The following is a 19,629-nucleotide window of genomic DNA, read 5'->3' as shown; positions in this document are numbered from 1 at the left end:
ACCTGTCAAATCTATTGATTAGGGATACATACTTAAGTTATGCTGGTAGTACCAATCAACCTCAAAATCTCAATGATTTGAAACAGTGAAAGTTTCTTCCTTTCTTACATGAAAGCATGTTCATTGAAAGTTGACTTCCTCTCTTCTCTGTGTACTCTTCACTCTGAGACCCAAGTTAAAAGAGCTACCCCTAAGTGGGACAGGCCAGTGTCACAAGTAGAGCACTGTTAGACCCCCGTGATGGCAGCACTTACAGTTTCTGCTTGCGAGTAGCTCCTATAACTACTCACATTCCATTAGGCAAGGCAAGGTGTATGGTCCAGACTTTCATCAAAGGGGCAAGAAGTATACTCCTACCAGAGAGGACCTGTAGAGAGAGGATCAGTAGAGAGAGGAAATGATTATTTTTAACCAGTGGCCTCCATGTTGCCAAATCCACCATCACTTTGCTAAACCAGACTGCAGCATTTGGCATCTCTGATCATGCTCCCTTTCTTGAAATATTTTCTTCAAGAAATAAGATAGATAAATAAATAGATAACATTGCATACAGCCTGTTACCTGGACTACCTGGACCCTGTGATCTCCTGGTTTTCATCCATCACTGGCCACATCTTCTCAGTCCCCTTCACTGACATCTCCTTCTCTTTCTGACCTGTAAATGACCCTGTCTGAGAGCTCAGTCCTTAAGCTGCTTCTCTTTCTATCTACATGCACGACCTTGGTGGACTCATCTGGTTTTATGACTTTAAATACCATCAGTACAAGGATGGTCCACCCAGACCTCTTCACCAAACACCAGATTCATATATCAGCTGCCTACTCCCTTCTCTGCTAGGAAATTTCTGAGAATCTCAGGCTTAACATGGTCAAAAGACAAAGCCTTGATAACTAGGATTTATAGAGAACTCAAATTAATCAACACACACAAAAAAGCTAACAATCCCATCTATCACAGGGCAAGAGATATGAACAGAACCTTATCTGGGGAAGACAGACAAATGGCTAACAAACATGAAAAAATCCTCATTGTCCCTAATCATCAGAGAAACGCAAATCAAAACCACCCTGAGATATCACCTAATCCCAGTAAGATCAGCCCATATCACAAAATCCCAAAGCTGTAGATGCTGGCATGGATGTGGAGAGAGGGGAACACTTTTACACTATTGGTGGGACTGCAAACTAATACAGCCTCTTTGGAAAGAAGTATGGAGAATCCTCAAAGAACTCAAATTAAGCTTGGCGCGTGTAGCCCAGTGGTTAGGCCGCTGGCCACATATACTGGGGTTGGCAGGTTCGAATCCAGCTGGGGCTTGCTAAACACTAATGACAACAACAACAAGAAAAATAGCAAAATAGCTGGGCATTGTGGCAGGCACCTGTATTCCCAGCTACTTGGGAGGCTGAGGCAAGAGAATTGCTTAATCCCAAGAGTTTGAGGTTGCTGTGAGCTATGACATCACCACACTCAACCGAGGGCAACATAGTGAGACTCTGTCTCAGAAAAAAAAAAAAAAAAGAATCAAATTAGATCTCCTATTTGACCCTGCAATCCCACTACTAGGCATCTACCCAGAAGAAAAAAAAATTATAAGGACATACGCACTGGATTGTTTATTACAACTCAACTTATGATTGCCAAGATGTGGAAACAGCCTAAATGCCCATTAACTTAGGAATGGATTAACAAGATGTGGTATAAACTATTCAGCCATAAAAAGATGGTGACCTCACGTCTTTTGTATTAACCTGGATGCAGTTGAAACACATTCTTCTCAGTAAAGCATCACAAGAATGGAAAGGTAAATATCCAATGTACTCAATACTAATATGAAGCCAGCAGATGATTTAATTCATGCCCACATAGGAGAAAAACTCACTTCAATTCAAGTTGAGGGAGAGGAACTAAGGGAGAGGGGAGAGGGGGAGTTAGGGGTGTTCCTACTGAATGGGCCCAATGTAGGGAGATATGCACACCTTTTGGACATAACTATTAGAGGGACTCTACCTAACAAATTTAAATACTGTGATTTGCTTGTTTGTATTCTCACACTAACCTGAAATAAAAAATGAATTAATTTTAAAAAAAAAGAGAATCCTTGACTTTTCTTCTAACTATTCCTTCCCAGATCTGCCTAGTGTTAGCAAATGGCGCCACCATGCATTTGGTTGCTTAAGACAAAAATTAAAAAATGCCCAAGTGTCTTTTCCTTACCTAAATCCAATCCATCAAGTCCCGTTGATTTTGCCTCCCACGCATGTCTTGAGTCTGTGAACTTCTCGTCACTGCCACACTGACCACCTGGTCCAAGTCACCAGAATCTCCCCCCTGCACAAATCCAACAGCCTCCATGATGGTCTCCTTGGGACTGTCCTGCTGCCTACAACCCACCAGCCAGAAGCATCTTTAGGAACATAAATCCAATCATGTCTGCCCTTGCCTAAGCTATGTGCTATCTCCCTGTTGTCTTTGCTATGGTCTGCATAATCACCATTCTTTAGCCAAAATGGACTTTTTTGGTTTCTCAAATATCCCAATCTCTTTCCCTCTTCAGGATCTTTGTACAAAGCTATTTTCTATTTCTAGAATATTAGCATTCTAGTTATTATTGCATACCAAAAAAAATCCCCAAAGTTGGTGACTTAAAACATTAATTTACAGCCTGGTGTGGTGGCTCATGCCTATAATCCTAGCACTCTGGGAGGCCATGCCGGGAGGATCATTTGCAGTCAGAGTTTGAGACCAGCTTGAGCAAGAATGAGTCCCCATCTTTACAAAAAAAAAAAATGGAAAAATTACCAGGTGTGGTGGTGGGCACCTGTAGTCCTACTTATGTGGGAGGCGAAGGCAGGAAGGTCAGTTGAGCTTAGGAGTTTGAGGTTGCAGTGAGTTACAATGACATCACTGCACTCTGGTGACAGAGTGAGACCCTCTCTCAAACAAACAAACAAACAATCCAAAACAGAAACTCAGGGTTTCCTATGCTTCTGTGGGTTGACTGGGCTCAGTGGAGTGTTTCTTCCTATAGCTACAGTCTGAAGGGAGAAGGCTGCAGTCATCCAAAGGCTCAATTAGGCTGGATATTCAAGACAGCTCACGGCTGGCAGTTGGTACTTGGTGCTGGCTGGGAGTGCTATTAGACTGTTGACCACTCCACGTGGCTTGGGCTTCTCCCAGCATGGTAACTGAGTTCCAGGAAAGAGTAGCCTCAGAAACAGATTTCCAAGAGATGGGCAGCTAAAGCTGCCAGCCTGGTTAAAGGTCACATCCAGAAATGACGCAGTATCACTCTTGCTGTATTGCATTGGTCAAAGCCATCCCAGGTCCCACCCAGAATCAAAAGGTGGGGAAATAGACTCTATCTCTTGCTGAGGGATTGGCAAGTCACACTGTGACTTGTGTAAGAGCAAGTGGGATAGAAGATATTATTGCAGCCGTCTTTGGAAAATCTTTCATAGCTGGTTTCTTCTTGTCATTCACACCTGCACTTAAGTGTCTTAGAGAGGCCTCTCCCTGTCTACTCCATCAAGGGTAGTCACTCAATGTCATGTTACCCAACTGCCATTTTTTTTTTTTTTTTTTGAGACAGAGTCTTGCTCTGTTGCCCAGGCTAGAGTGCCATGGTGTTAGCCTAGCTCACAGCAACCTCAAACTCCTGAGTTCAGGTGATCCTCTTGCCTCAGCCTCTGGAGTAGCTGTGACTACAGGTGCCCACCACAATGCCCAGCTAATTTTTTCTATGTTTAGTAGAGATGGGGTCTCACTCTTGCTCAGGCGGGTCTTGAACTCTTGAGCTCAGGCAATCCACCTACCTCAGCCTCCCAGAGTGCTAGGATCATAGGCATGAGCCACCATGCTAGGCCCCTATTGTAATTTTTGTCACAGCACTCATCATCTCCTGGCATTACATGAGGTCTGCCTTCCCCCAGCTGCCCTAAGAATAGGGACCATCCCTTGTCTGGTGATATGTCCTCCCTTTTCATGAGAGAGGCCTGGCACTTTGCAGGTGCCCCAAAACTTACTGAATTATTGAATGAAGCTGCTGGGGGGAAGTTTTGCCCATGAGGAGTAAGAAGTCTTGTGAATATTCAGAGGTGAACCTGGTGGGAACAGGACATTCTACACATGAGTGAGCTCCCATCACAGAGGGTTCAAGCAGGTCCAGGGTAGACAGCCTCCAGGAGCGCTGGAGAAAGAACTTGGACTCAGAGTGAGACTCTGAACATCAGCTCTTCTCACAGTTGGCCCTCAGAGGTGGCCTCTCCTCTTTCCTTTGGCTCCTCCTAAAGTTAACTTAATCCCTTGGGTACTACAAGGATAATGAACCAGGATTTACGGCTCCATTTAACTGTCCCTAATCTTATCACTGTCCACTCAACCTCCTCCAGCCTCTGCTTTCAGAAAACCCACAGCCGTTATTTCTCCTCCCTTTCCCTGGCCCCACCAGGCTTATCTTCCTAGTTCAATTTCCCCTTCAGAGTATGCAGCCCCCCAAGTGCGGTGGGCACTGGGCCAGGGCCTCTCCACAAACATGAACTTGAGGAAGGTCACTCCGTGGGAAGCCTTTAAAGGCTTATTGCCTAGAGTAATGTTTTGCCACTCCAGTCTTCTTTCTTTCCTTTCTTTCTTTCTTTTCTTTTCCTTTCTTTCCTTTTCTCCTCTCCTCTCCTCTCCTCTCCTCTCCTCTCCTCTCCTCTCCTCTCCTCTCCTCTTCTCTTCTCTTCTCTTCTTTTCTTTCAGACAGGGTCTCTGTTGTCAAGACTGTAGTACAGTGGCAGTACAGTTGTCATGCAGTTGTTACTACAGCCTCAAATTCCTGGGCCTAAAGGATCCTGCCTCAGTGCTGAGTAGCTGGGTGCTATCACACCCAGATAATTTTCTTAAATTTTTTTAAGAGATGGGGTCTTGCTATGTTGCCCAGGCTGGTCTCCAACTCCTGACCTCAAGCGATCTTCCCACCTTGGTCTTCCAGAGTACTGGGATTACAAGTGTGAGCCACCATGCCCAGCCCATAGTCATCTTTTTTGGAAGCAAATCCTTCCTAGAAAACACCACCACTATACCGAGTTCGTACCATGTGCCTTGTGCTGTGTTATGGGATTAACACATCTGACTTCCTTGAATCCTCCATAAACCCATGTAAGATAGGGACAACTGTTAGGTCTCCAGGTCACACATTATGTGGGGACATAGGACTGGAACATTTTCAGTTCAGACCACACATTTCTGAAACACTATGCAACTTGTTTTGTTTTGCTTTGTTTTTGTAACTGTTTTTCAAATGAAATTTTGCAACCATGCCTTAATGGCAGGGCACAGAACAATGGAGCTGCTTTCACTGGAGCAGGGATGGCGTCATGGGCCCTGACTCCTTAACCCTCCCACCTCCTCAGCCCTCCTGCCTCATTCCCTGAAGCAGGTCCCCCAAACCACTAATGCAGCCAGTTCATAATCCTCACCTCTGTGTGACCGAGGCAGCAGAGCAGATCACCATGCAGACTTGGGGTCGGACTGCCCTGGGCTTTCCAGCTACACAACCTTGGGCTTCGGTTTTCTCACCTGCAAAATGGAACGAATATGCTTTCCTACTTTGGCAAGTTTATTGCGAGGATTAAATAAGATGGTGAGTGAGGGCTTATCACGGGGGGGGGGGGCTCCCTACATGTCAGCCTGGTTATTAGAAGTCTCTGGGGTTGGCTCGGCGCCTGTGGCTCAAGCGGCTAAGGCGCCAGCCACATACACCTAAGGTGGCGGGTTCGAATCCCCAGCCTGGGCCTGCCAAACAACAGTGATGGCTGCAACCAAAAAATGGCCAGGCGTTATGGCGGGCGCCTGTAGTCCCAGCTACTTGGGAGGCTGAGGCAGGAGAATCTCTTGAGCCCAGGAGTTGGAGGTTGCTGTGAGCGTGATGCCATGGCACTCTACCCAGGGGGATAGCTAGAGGCTCCGTCTCAAAAAAAAAAAAAAAAAAAGTCTCTGGGGTTTAGCGTAGCCCCTCAGCACGCACCTCCCTCTGGACTCACAGCAGACCTAGGACCTGGAGCTGAGGAGTTGAGGCAGCTCTGACCCCCGCCAAGGACATGGGCTGGTCAGCTGCACGGGCAGCTGGCACATCCTGGGCAGATGCAGGGAGGCAAAGCTGCTAATAAATCTGTCAGTTTCCAGAAAGCTCCCCCCTCAACGAGCCCCCATCCCCACCCCGCTATGACAGGCACCACAGGAGTGCTGAGCCCCAGCTGGCAGCAGACCCAAATGTTGGCTAAGCCACTGGCTAACTCCATAATGAACTATCCCTCAAGCTGGAGGCATTAACCATGCTGGCAGCCTGGGCTTTGGGGTTAACCCTTTCCTTCCCAGCCCCAGGGAGGCTGATAGCTCAGCTTGTGGCAGAAGGACAATATTGATTACCCACTGCTGCCTATGAATTACCCCCAAACTTACAAGCTGGAAATAACACATAATTCTCTCTTCCTTTCTATGGGTCAGAATTCTGATAGTCACTTCACAGGGTGGTTCTGACTTAAGGGTTTCCATGAGGCTGGTATCAGTGTTGGCCTTGGCACTAGTCATCTCAAGACTTGCCTGAGGGAGGACCAGATTCCAAACTCACATAGCTGTTGGCAGGCCTCGGAAGGTCCATCTCCCAGCTCATTCATGTGGGTTTCTCCCCAGGGCTGCCCCCCATTGTGGCCACTGGCCTTCCCCGGTGTAAGGAACAGAGAGCAAAACAAGGCGCCCATGACAGCAGCCGGGGGTCTATTACTCAACCTCTTCACCCATCACTTCTGACATTTTCTACTTGTTAGATGCTAGTTGACAGGTCTAGCCTACACACAAGAGAAGGGTGGGAGACCAGGAACTGGGGACTATGGGAACATCCTAGGGGTTGCCTTCCACACAGGTTGCTTCTGGGGCCCAGGGACTGTGGACACACAGAGATCTGAGGCCGACTCACCATTAGGTGAGCCTGCCCCAAGAGCCTGGAGTTGGCCTCATCATCCTTCAGATGATGATCAGAGCTGGGGTGGTCCGTCCATCACCAACCTATGGATTCGAAATCCTAAATAGTTCCCACATCTGACCACTCACTGCCACACGGGCCAGGCCCCCATTGCCTCTCCTCTACTGCATGCCCTGTGCACCCCCCAGGCCTGCCCATCATCACCTGTCTCTTCCCAATAGCATCCAGAGGAGTTTTCAAAACACAGATCTGATCCTGTCTCTCCTTGCCTGAAGTCCTTCAGACACTTCCCAGTATTCTCAGCACCAAGTTCTTAGTCTCCTCTATGGGCCACAGGCATCCACAGGGTCTGGCTGAAGCCAAACATGGCCAGTCTCCCCACCCACCTCCCTCCCTGCCTCTCCATTCACCTGCCTTCCCATCTACCTGCCTCTCCCCCGACCTGCCTCCTATGTACCTGCCCCCACTCATGTGCCTCCCACCCACCCGCCTCCCATCCACCAGCCTCCCTGCCTAACTACCTCTCCCCCACCTACCTCCCACCCACCTGCCTCCCGCTCACCTGCTTCCCACTCACCAGCCTCCTGCTCACCTGCCTCCCACTCACCTGCCTCCCCATCCACCAGCATCCCTGTCTAACTGCCTCTCCCCCACCTGCCTCCCACCCACCTCCCTCCCGCTCCCCTACCTACCTCCCTCTCACCTGCTTCCCACTCACCAGCCTCCTGCTCACCTGCTTCCCACTCTCTTGCCTCCCAATCCACCAGCCTCCCTATTTACCTGCCTCTCCCACTCACCTGCCTCCCCATCCACCAGCCCCCCGTCTAACTGCCTCTCCCCCACCTACCTCCCACTCACCTGCTTCCCACTCACCAGCCTCCTGCTCACCTGCCTCCCTATCTACCTGCCTCTCCCCCAACCTGCCTCCCCACCTACCAGCCTCCCGCTCACCAGGCTCCAACTTTCTTTTTTTTTTTTTTTTTTGACAGAGCCTCAAGCTGTCCTCCTGGGTTAGAGTGCCGTGGCATTACAGCTCACAGCATCCTCCAACTCCTGGGCTCAGGCGAGTCTCCTGCCTCCGCCTCCCAAGTAGCTGGGACCACAGGTGCCCGCCACAACGCCCGGCTATTTTTTGGTTGCAGCCATCATTGTTCTTTGGCGGGTCCGGGCTGGGGATTCGAACCCGCCACCTTAGGTGTACGTGGCTGGTGCCTTAGCTGGTTGAGCTATAGGCGCCGAGCCCAGACTCCAACTTTCTTTGGGCACCTACAACATGGTCTCCTCTGGGTGCCTCAAACAAGCCCTTCGCCCTCCTGGCACAGGTTTTATCCATGCTGTTCCTCCCCCAGAATGCTTTTCTTGTCCTTACCCCCAAGCACCTTTTAAACCTCAGCTCAAGAGTCATTTCCTTGAAGGAGCAGTTCCTGTGCATGCCCCACTAGGCTTGAGTCTCCTGTTGAAAACTCTCTCTTCAGTTCGGCGCCTGTGGCTCAAGTGGCTAAGGTGCCAGCCACATACACCTGAGCTGGTGGATTCGAATCCAGCCTGGGCCCACCAAACAACAATGAGGACTGCAACCCAAAAATAGCCAGGCATTGTGGTGGGTGCCCATAGTCCCAGCTACTTGGAAGGCAGAGGCAGGAGAATTGCTTGAGCCCAGGAGTTGGAGGTTGCTGTGAGCTATGATGCCATAGCGCTCTGCCCAGGGTGACAGCTTGAGGCTCTGTCTCAAAAGAAAAAAAAAAGAAAACTCTCTCGTCTTGTCATAGTGCTTCCTGAGCACGCTGTTCCTTTCTGTGACTACTCACAGTGTCCCCCCACAAGGGCAAGTACTCCTTTTTTCCTACCTGCCTCCATAGTGCCTGTCACCAATGGGTGGGTAAGAAGCATCAGCTGAATTTTTAAAAATTAAAGTCCTAGTACAGATGACAAAACTACAGTGTTGGAATGAAACCATCTAGCCAACCCTCTTATTTTCAGAAGGGGAAACTGAGGCCAGAAACAGGAAGGACTACCTGGGCCACAGTCAGGGAGAATAGCGACAAGATGCCAGGCCCCTGGGTAACCCTTCACCTGCCATTTCCTACCTATCACCAGCCCCACCTGCCTCTATCACCACCTAATCTTCACCATTGGCATTTGATGAATGCTAACAGATCAACTCCATTAGCCCTAAGATTTCGGCACACATTGGAAACCTCCTTTCTGAACAATTCTTTTCTGAGTTTTGAAACTACCTAAAGATGCACAATCTAGAAAACAACCACTTCACCGAAAATCCAGAACCCGTTGTGCTTTTGAATACTCTTCACTTTGGGGTACCCCCAGATGACATCCTAGACCATTTGAGCTGGCAGGGCTGGAGAAGCTTCTGGCAGGGGCTGGAGAGGCTCCCTCTTCTGGCCAATTCCAGAAGGGGTAGCTGCAGTCAGAGAAGGACAGACCTTCCCCAGGCACACAGGACCAGACCCCATGCCTCCTCACTCTCAGGCCAGTGCTCCTGTCTCTATGGAAGGCTGCAAGTGGATGAATGGGATTAACTTGAAAGCCTTTGTAGGTTCTGATCCAAGGCTAACACAGTCTCTTAAGAACAAGAGGTCTTACTGAGACCATGGTCAGCCATGCAGACTTCTGTCATGATACTTAGCAGAGAATGACTCTCTGCAAAAGTGGCAAACTGGCATTCTAAGAACATTCAAATTCGTTTCCAACATTTGAAAATTGAGATATTTTTTACATACAAATCAAGATTCCCAGCTTCTCTTAGAAGAATCAGACAGTCTGGCAATCCAATTGGCATGAGGGCACTAAGCGGGCTTTCTGTTCCACAGTCACACTGTCTGTCTCTCCTGTCCTGGCCTGGCCAAATTCCTTCCTTTCCATTGTCTTCCCAGCCTTTGTAGGTGCTTGAGTTTGCTGCCCCTCTTCTACTGATTGAGAATCCCTTCCTTACTTCCTCAGGTAAGTGGTTGCACAGGCTCCATCTGATGCCTCCAGGGACCGAGAGAGTTCACTACCCATCTGTTCCATGGCTGGTCAGGTAGATGGTGGCAGGAAGAGAGCTTGATCTGAACCATGGCTTTTCTAAAACCATGTAAAACAAGTCATACTGTAATGTAATTCTAAAGCCTAATAAACTTTTATTTTCTCATAACCAGAACTCTCCGTGCTTGTTTTGGCCGAGGCAGAATGACTTCACAGACTTTCAGGCCATGGAAATAAAGTCCAGATGCCACTGCATTCCAAATAAACAAGGGGCTGAATCTGGATGGTGCTTTTGAGATTTCAAAGGCAACCATAGTAAATAGCAAAAGAGTTTGGAGGTCCTACTTTGGGTTCTTGAGCAATGACAGCCCTCAGACAAATCATCTTTTCAGGACATGTCAAGCTGGGCTGACTCCTGACCTTGCCAGGAGCTGTCACCACCATCCGTGTATCATAATCCATAGGAGGAAGGCGGTGGGGGTGGGGACTCAGGGAGAGAGGTATCTTATAGCAATGGCAGGCCGCTGAGCACTTCATCAGGAGGCAGCCTGGGGCATCTGGGCAGACATTCTTTATAAAATTCTTGGCAAGCTTCAAAGTTTAGAAGTTTAAAATAGCAATAGCAATCAATGGCTTTGTTCCTACTACACTTATCAGTAGTCTGATCTTGAAGCCAACAGATATATTCATCTGGACTGTTACATCTGGAAGGGGCCTTGTATGTCACATCTCATCCAATTCTGTACCTTCAACGAGATGCTGCTTCCAGCACCCCAGCTGAGAAGGGTCAGCCAGCCTTGGTGAGGACTGAGCAGACACTCTCTCCACTGAAATGTCCATTTTTCACCTGGTTTTATTCTCAAGGTGAAAAGCATTTTTGTCCCCATCTTCATCGACAGCCATTGAGCTCCACCATCCTTGCTCCCCTTTCACCTGCAGGCTAACCTGCTCCTCAACACCCATGCCTTCCCAGGGGGACTTGGTTTTGAGGCCTGACCACCCTTCTGCGATTGATCTGTGTCCCTTTTTAGCATCTCCTTACAACATCTATGACCTTAAGAGGACATCGTTCATACTCTGGAACCTCCAGAGCAGAAAGAGTGAGTCCAGCTGTGCCCCATCTCCAGCTCACAATCTCAGACTTTGCACACACATTGTTTTGGATCAGCAAACAGCTTGTGTTTATTTAGGTGACATGTCTCTTGGCTTCCTCGGGCAATATTAATTCATCAAGTCTCCATTACCCTAGGAATTAGAGCCCATGGTCATCATTCCCAGTGTGCAAATGGTGAAACCAAGACACAGGAAGTGAGGCCACCTGGCCAAAGTACCAGTTAAGTAATGAGTTTGAAACTTGGACTCAGAAAACTAGAGTCTTGCAGCTGATGCTTGTGACCACCTCAGTGCTGCCTCTCCATAACACAGAGAGGAGGCTTCCAGGGAGAGCCAGACCTAAGTCTTCCTGATTAGTCTGTCTCACGCCAAGATGTTCAGAGTCACCCAGTTCTGCAGTGATGGAGTTGGGACTTCAAATGGGTTCCAAACTCAGGGCTTTCTGTCCTACATAAGAGCACACCAAGTGGACTAATCTGATTGAATTGAAGTGGAAACAAATCCTCCAGCGTGGCAATATCACAAAGATCATATCTAGGGAAGTAAAATTCATTCTAACCCAGATGCATAGCTGATAGACCACAATGACTCAGTAGGATCCCAAGCCAGGGAGAGGACTACTCAACCTAAGCATCTGATAAGTACAAGTTAGGAAATACATGGGGATCTCATCAGTTCATAGACCAGTAATTTAGAAAGACCTCCTGGTCTCTGCTGGGCTGAAGTGCATATGTGGTATTGCATTAATCCAGAGATGGGCAAACTCTCTCTTGCATAGGGCCAGATAGCAAATATGTTGAGAAGGGCAGTCACACCAGCCTGCTGACTGTGGTTGTATGTAAATGCCTTGGAGCTAAGCCATTTCCATATAGGAAGGAACACTCACAGCCTGTACTGGCCATATCACCTTGGCTAGAAATATCTTTCCTTGTTCTGGGCTTGATGTGTACTCCTTAGATCTGCTTAGGCATGTGTGTCACATGGCACCTGGCAAGTGCACTGTTATATCTGCTCCTGGCAGAGGGGGAATGAGGTTGTTCACCTACAGCATAAGATGTATGAGGTAAGTCCAGATAAGTGAGATTTTATTGCATAGGTTCCCTCTTGTTTGCTGTAACAGATAGCAACAGATCAGGAGGCAGGAGATGGCTACAGAAACTTGGAGAAGCATTTCCTTTCTTTGGACCTGTTTCCCATTGTGTAAAATAAGGCTGCAGGTTTTCTATGTCTAACATTCTCAAACAAGCAATACAGAGTGACAGAAAGAGAGCTGAAGACAACTAGAACTTGGAGTTGAATCCCAGTTCCATTATATGCTAGCATCATACCCTTAAGCAAGTCACACCTCTGGGCCTCTATTCCTTCATGTCCAAAGTGGGGGCTATTGTGGTGTCACTAGGTTGGTGTAAGGAATATATAGAAGAAAACATTTACAGCCCCATTACATTAACTTGCATATCCCTCTACTAGTGAAATGTTTGCTCCCCCCTTCAAACCCTTGCCGCACAATTTGCAAACAGTACAGGGGTTGTCTCTTTACTCTCTGTGTTGTTCACTGAAGAATTTGTAGTTTTTAATTTTGATGAAGTTAAATTTAATGTTTTTTTCTTTTGTTGCTTGTGCCTTTGGCCTAAACCAGCAGCATAAAGATTTACTCTTATATTTTCTTCTAAGAGTTTTATAGTTTTTAGCTCTTATAGGTCTATTATTGGGTTGATTTTTTAATATGATGTGAAGAAGGGTCACACTTCATTCTTTTACATGCAGATATCCAGTTGGTCCAGCACCATTTTATAGCTCATGGGAAGGAGAAGCGGAAGTTAAGCTCGGAACACTCTAACTCTAAGAAACACCTGTAACATCTTGGTAATGTAACACCTTGGTGATAAGGGCATGGGGAAGGGATTCAGCTCTCCTTAACACGAGAGGGTGTGAGATGAGACCATCAGTGATTGGCAGTCTCTACACATGTGGTACAAATAGCCATGGGATTATACCTATAAGTAGCCACAGGGGAGGTTACTCGAGCTCATTCTTTCATGGACCCACTCACTCTAACTCTTTTGCTTCTCCTGCTCAGAGGGCCTCTGCCCAAGGCCCTTCTAAGAAGACTGTTAAGATTTACTCTCCTATCAATACTGTTTCTCTCCCTCGAAGACTCTCTCTCTCTCTCCTTCCGGCTAAGACGAATAGTCCTCAGGCAACTTAAGGGGAGTTGATCCCCAGCAAGGTAGCTCAGCGGTCCATGTCTGGATAATAGATAAGCCAGGCCGGAGACCTGACCAGTCCTGGGCCCTGACAAGTGGCGAAGAGGCTGGGATAGTGGACAAGCCACTGGCAAATGGTGCAGTTGGCAGGATAATGGATATGGACTGAAAGGGAAATAAGCTTCCAGTAAATAAAAGAAAAAGAGAGGAGGAATATATAGATAAAGAGGGAAAAGAAATATACAAGAAAAAGACAGCCAACCACAGGCCTTCTTCATTTAGTTTCATCCCTTCTCTCCTGTGCTTTTCTCTTTCCAAATCCTGATCACCTCTTCTGCGGAGTGGCTTGGAACAAGGTCTCAGTAAGCCCCTCTGGGGAAAAGTAGATAAAAGCCTTTAGAAACAAAAGGGGAAAAAGAAAAGATAGACCTTGGGAGAAAGAAGAACCTTTAGCAAACAGAAGCCTTTAGACTCAGGGGTGAGAGTAGCCTGTGGCAGATAAAAATAGCAAGGGAAGGAAGAAATACATAAAAAGAAAAAGAGAAAAGAAGTTTGGGAACAGGTTGTAAGAGCTCATGAGTTAGGGAAAAGAACCTCTAACTGCCTTCCCCTGTATCAACGTCCACTCTCAGCAGCAAGTAGCTTTGGAACAATCGATGCCCCCTGTCCCTTTAAGGCAGTCAAAGGTTCTATTTGGAAGGGAAGGATTGTAAAAGGCAAAAGAAAGGCCAATAGGAAAAGGTGCAAGAAAAGATCATGACAACTGAGTTAAAACAGTTAAAAGATCAGACTAAACAGCTGAAAGATCAGATTAAACAGGAGACCAAGTGAATAATCTTACAGTTGAAGCCACTAAATGCTATATCATCATGGCAACTCAGATTGGGCAGTTGGAAGATCAATTGATAAATCCCCCAATTAAAATCAAATGCCATACTAGAAACTATAATTGTGAGAAGCTAGGCCATATAAGAAAAGAGGATCATAACAGGAAAGAACAATAAACTTCCAGGTATATGCCCCAGGTGTAAGAAGGGGTTGCACTGGGCAAAAGACTGCTGCTCTTCATTTAATTCATTCAACTTATTGCCAAGGGAGGATGCTGCCCACAGTTTGCCAGACCTTTGGCACTCCAGAGGTGATTCTGGGGAAGTTGAAACCGTGTAATGTGATCAACTTTAAATTAAATCAGCATTTCAAACTGTTCTTTGGTAACAAATTAGTCTTTGGAAAAACAATATAATTCATTCCATTTTCTGCCAAGGGAGAATCCTGTCACAATGTGCCAGACTTTTGGTACTCTAGAGACAAATATGGGTAAATCAAACCAGACCAATAAATGACAATGGAGAAAAACTAGCTTGGAGCCCTCCTACATTCTTTTTTTGCATATATATATGGCTATTCTGTTCCTATGGTTAGCCCGCTTCTTGGTAGCTTATACTGTGAGGCATGTTTGGCCTGAGAGCCTGGATGCGGACCAAAGGAGAAAAAACACTCGGGAGTTAGTGAACCATTCGGAAGATGACAAGAAGGAGTAACAAAGGTTAACACTAAATTGGACATGCGAACCTTTGAACCATGTAGGGACTCTCCATGAAAAAAGGTCTGGATTCAACTAGCAAGGGAAAAAGTCTGCAAGAAAAATGGTGTCTTTGTTCACCAGCTGCTAAAGGCAAGAAGCAAAAGGCAGTATCTTGCTTGCTAGCTACTAGATGCAGGAGCAGCAAAGGGCAGTGAAAGCGATAGGATCTTCACTACCAAGGATGGCAAAAAGGCGGGGCATCTGGAAAAGCAAGACCTTTGTTCAGAGCAGTAGGATCTTTGCTACCAAGGACTGTGAAAAAAGCAGGGCTTCTCGTCACCAGCTACTGGCAGAGGTAGCAAAAGGTGGTAAAGGCAGTAAGATCCTCACTCACAAAGAAGGCAAGGATGGTGGGACCTGTGTTTCTTCCATAATTACAATTTATTTTTTTCTTTTTTTTTTCTGAGACAGAGCCTCAAGCCATCCACCTAGGTAGAGTGCTGTGGCATCACAGCTCACAGCAACCTCCAACTCCTGGGCTCAAGTGAGCCCCCCACCTCCGCTTCCCAAGCAGCTGGGACCATAGCCGCCTGCCACACCACCTGGCTATTTTTTGGTTGCAGCCATCATTGTTGTCTGGTGGCTGGGCTGGATTCGAACCCACCACCTTAGGTATATGTGGCTGGCACCTTAGCCACTTGAGCTACTGGCCTTGAGCCCATAATTACAAATTAAATAGCAAAGGAAAAGTTTCACAAGCAAGCAGGACCTTTGTATTGTAAATTCTCTCAGCCAAAGATTTTCTCAGTTTGAAATACCTTTAAAGGAACTAACATTAGAATCACTATCTTTTCCCTAGCAGCAGCTTGTGTTAGATACAAGGCTCAGTCACTTAAAGAGCCCCTACCTGGAATTCTACATCTTGATAGTTATCTTATGCTCTTTTTTCTTTCACCTAGCAAGAGAAAGGGCTGAACAACAAAAACAACTGCCCTTGCCATACTAGAGAACATCTTAAGGTACACAAAAAGGGGGACTAGGTACCAGACCATATAGCCCATGGGATGGAGAAGCAAGAGGTAAGCTCAGAACACTCTAACTATAAGAAACACCTGTAACATCTCAATAATATAACACCTTGGTGATAAGGGCATGGGGAAGGGATTTGGCTGTCCTTAACACAAGAGCGAGAGAGAATGTCAGTGATTGGCAGTCTCTACACCGGTGGTGCAAACAGCCACAGGATTATGTCTATAAGTAGCTGCAGCAGAGGTTAATCAGGAGGTATTTGAGCTCATGCTCCTCCTGCTCAGAGGGCCTCTGCCCAAGGCCCTTCTAAGAAGACTGCTAAGATTTATTCTCCTATCAAGACTGTTTCTCTCCCTCGAAGACTCTCTCTCTCCCTCTGGCTAAGATGAGTAGCCCTCAGGCACCTAAGGGGAGTTGATCCCGAGAAAGGTAGCTCAGAGGTCCTCATCGGGACAATAGATAAGCCATGGCCGGAGACCTGGCCAGTCCTGGGCCCCGACACCATTTGTTCAAGAGACTACTCTTTTCCTGTTGAATGCTCCTGGTACTGTTGAAAAACAATTGATGATAAATGTGAGGATTAGTTTTCCAGACTCCAAATTCTATTCAGTTGATCTGTCTATCTGGATGATAGTAGCACACATTCTTTTCTTTTCTTTTTTTGAGACAGAGTTTCACTTTGTTGCCCCCGGTAGTGTCCTGGTGCCATAGCTCATAGCAACCTCTAACTCTTGGGCTCAAGCAATTCTCTCGCCTCAGCCTCCCAAGTACCTGGGACTACAGGTGCCTGCCACACACAAATTCTTTATTACTATAGCTCTATAGTAAGTTCCGAAGTTGGGAGTGGGCTTTCCAACTTTGTTCTTCTTTCTCAAGATTATTTGACAATTTCCATCTGAATTTTAAGACCAGCTTGTCAATTTCTATAGAAAGGCCAGGTGGGATCCTCATAGGAATTGCTTTAAATCTGTAGAACACTTTGGGAAGTAATGCCATCTTAATATTACAATACTGTCTTCCAATTCATAAACGTGGGGTGGCGTATCATCCATTTATTTAGGTCTTCTTTTCTTTCAACTACATTATTGTCAGAGTGTATTTTTTATTGTTAAATTTATTCCTAATTATTTTATTGTTTTTGATGCTATTGAAAATGAAATCATTTTCTTAATACTATTTTTGGATTGTTCATTGCTAGTGTTTAGAAATACGATTTAACTTTTATATATTGACCTTTTGCCCTGTAAACATGCTGAACGTGTCATTAGTCTGAGCAGTTTTTTAGCAGATTTGCTGTATACAAGATCATGTCACATGCAAATACCAATAGTTGTATGTCTTCCTGTCCAATCTGGATGCCTTTTACTTTATTTCCTTGCCTAATTGCCCTGGTCAGGATGTTCAGTATAATGTTGAATAGAAATGGTGAGAAAAGATATCTTTTTCTTGTTCCCAATCTTAGGAGAAGTTTTCAGTCTTTTATCAAGTATAATGTTAGCTACGAGTAGTCCATAAATGCTATTTATCAGGTTGGAGAAGGTACCTTCTATTCCTCTGTATAGAATGCTGCTTTTTACTCATTATCACTGCTTCAGAAAAAAAAATTTTTTTGAGACAGAGTCTCACTTTGTCGCCCTTGGTAGAGTGCCATGGGGTCACACAGCTCACAGCAACCTCCAGTTCTTAGGCTTAGGCGATTCTCTTGCCTCAGCCTCCCAAGTAGCTGGGACCACAGGCACTCACCATAACACCCGGCTATTTTTTTCTTTTGGTTGCAGTTTGGCCCAGGCCAGGTTTGAACCTGCTACCCTTGGTATATGGGGCCAGCGCCCTATTGAGCCACAGGTGCTGCTCTGCACCAGCAATTTGACTATGATGTGCCCTTGTGTGTGTAGTTTTTTCATGTTTTATTCTTTTTGAGGTTTACTGAACTTCCTGAATCTATGGCTTTGTAATTTTCATTAAATTTGGGGAATGGCCATTATTTTTTCAAACATGTTTTCTGTCTCTTTCTCTCTTTTCTCTCCTGGTGGGAACAACCTAAATATGCATTAGCTGATTGATAAATGTGGCATATCCATACAATAGAATTTTACTCAGTCATAACAAGGAATACAATCCCAATACATGTTACAATGTGGGTGAACCAGTCTTAAGAACATTATGCAAAATGAAAGAAGGCAGACACAAAGATCATATATATATTATATATCTATAAGATATATATATATTTATATATATATTATATTTTTTTTTCTATGAGACAGAGCCTCAAGCTGTCCCCCTGGGTAGAGTGCCATGGCTTCACTGCTCACAGCAACCTCCAACTCCTGGGCTCAAGTGAGTCTCGTGCCTCAGCCTCCCAAGTAGCTGGGACCACAGACGCCCGCCACAATGCCCAGCTATTTTTTGGTTGCAGCCATTATTGTTGTTTGGTGGGCCCGGGCTGGATTCGAACCTGCCACCTTAGGTGTATGTGGCTGGCGCCTTAGCCGCTTGAGCCACAGGCGCTGAGCCGAGATCATATATTTTTTTTTTGATTCCATCGATATTAAATATCCAGGATAGGCAATTTAATACAGACAGAAAGCAGATTAGTATTGCTGGAGTAGGGGATAACAGAAGTGGCTACTTAATATATATAGGGTTTCCTCGTGGGGGGATAAAAATGTTCTGGAACTGGTCAGTGCTGATGGCTGCACAACATCATTAATGTACTAAATGCCACTGAATTGTACACTTTAAGACAGTTACAATGGTAAATTTATGTTCTATGTATTTTATCACAGAGTCTCCTTATGTCACCGTGGGTGGAGTGCCATGGCGTCACAGCTCCAATTTTTGCCTCAGCTTCCCAAGTAGCTGGGACTACAGGCACCTGCCACAATGCCTGGCTATTTACTTGTTGCAGTTGTCATTGTTGCTTAGCTGGCCCTGGCCGGACTTGAACTCACCAGCCTCGGTGCATGAAAAGGTCCAAGACCATGTTATAGTCCCAACTGCTTATCACGTGAGGCTGACTTTCCTAGGCCAGCCTTGAAGAAGGGAGGTCTCCCTTATTTAATTAATAAGGTTTCTCACCCTTCACAGATAGAGCAGTGAGAGTGAGGGAAAGAAAGCAAGCTAAGACAGATGTAACTTGAGGTGTGGCGGTGGTGCCTGGGCACTGGCTGGCTGGGCAAAGTTTCTTTCTCCATGGGCTCCTCGGACACTCCTGGGAGTGGTTTATCCCTCTCTTCCCCGTCACTCCATCCTCATCCTCATCACCAGGTGTCCCTCAGGATGATGCTTTCTCCCTGGCCCTTTGCTCTCTCCTCCTTCACCTCAAGGAAACCCTCACCTTCTGCGCAGGCTCTGAGACCACCGCAGGACGCAGGCCAGCTCTTTTGCATGCACTCTTTGCCCCAACAAACTCTAAGAGTCGGGGCTGCACAGATCAGCCACCTCTCCCTTGCTCCATCTTCAAGCACTTAGCCAGTCACTGGCAGCTCATCCTTTAGGGATCCTGCCAGGCAGGGGTCTGCCTGTCTACCAGATCACCTCCCCACAGGGGACACTATTCAGCTCCATGGAGGCCCTTTTCCCTAGCCTTGCAGTAAGGGGTAGGTGGCACCCACCACTTTCCATAGTCAGACTCCAAACACACCAATAACTCTTTTCAAAGGAATCTTCACCCAAAGCCTCTTCCTTTGACTGTAACTCCTGATCCTTTTTAAAAAGCTTTAGCTTTGGCTCGGCGCCTATAGCTCAACCGGCTAAGGCGCCAGCCACGTACACCTAAGGTGGTGGGTTCGAATCCCCAGCC

The sequence above is a fragment of the Otolemur garnettii genome, unplaced genomic scaffold (genome assembly GCF_000181295.1).
Source record: "Otolemur garnettii isolate 467f Iridium unplaced genomic scaffold, OtoGar3 scaffold00023, whole genome shotgun sequence".
Taxonomy (NCBI): Eukaryota; Metazoa; Chordata; class Mammalia; order Primates; family Galagidae; genus Otolemur; species Otolemur garnettii.
The sequence above is the reverse complement of the archived record's forward strand: the minus strand, read 5'-3'. Positions refer to the sequence as shown.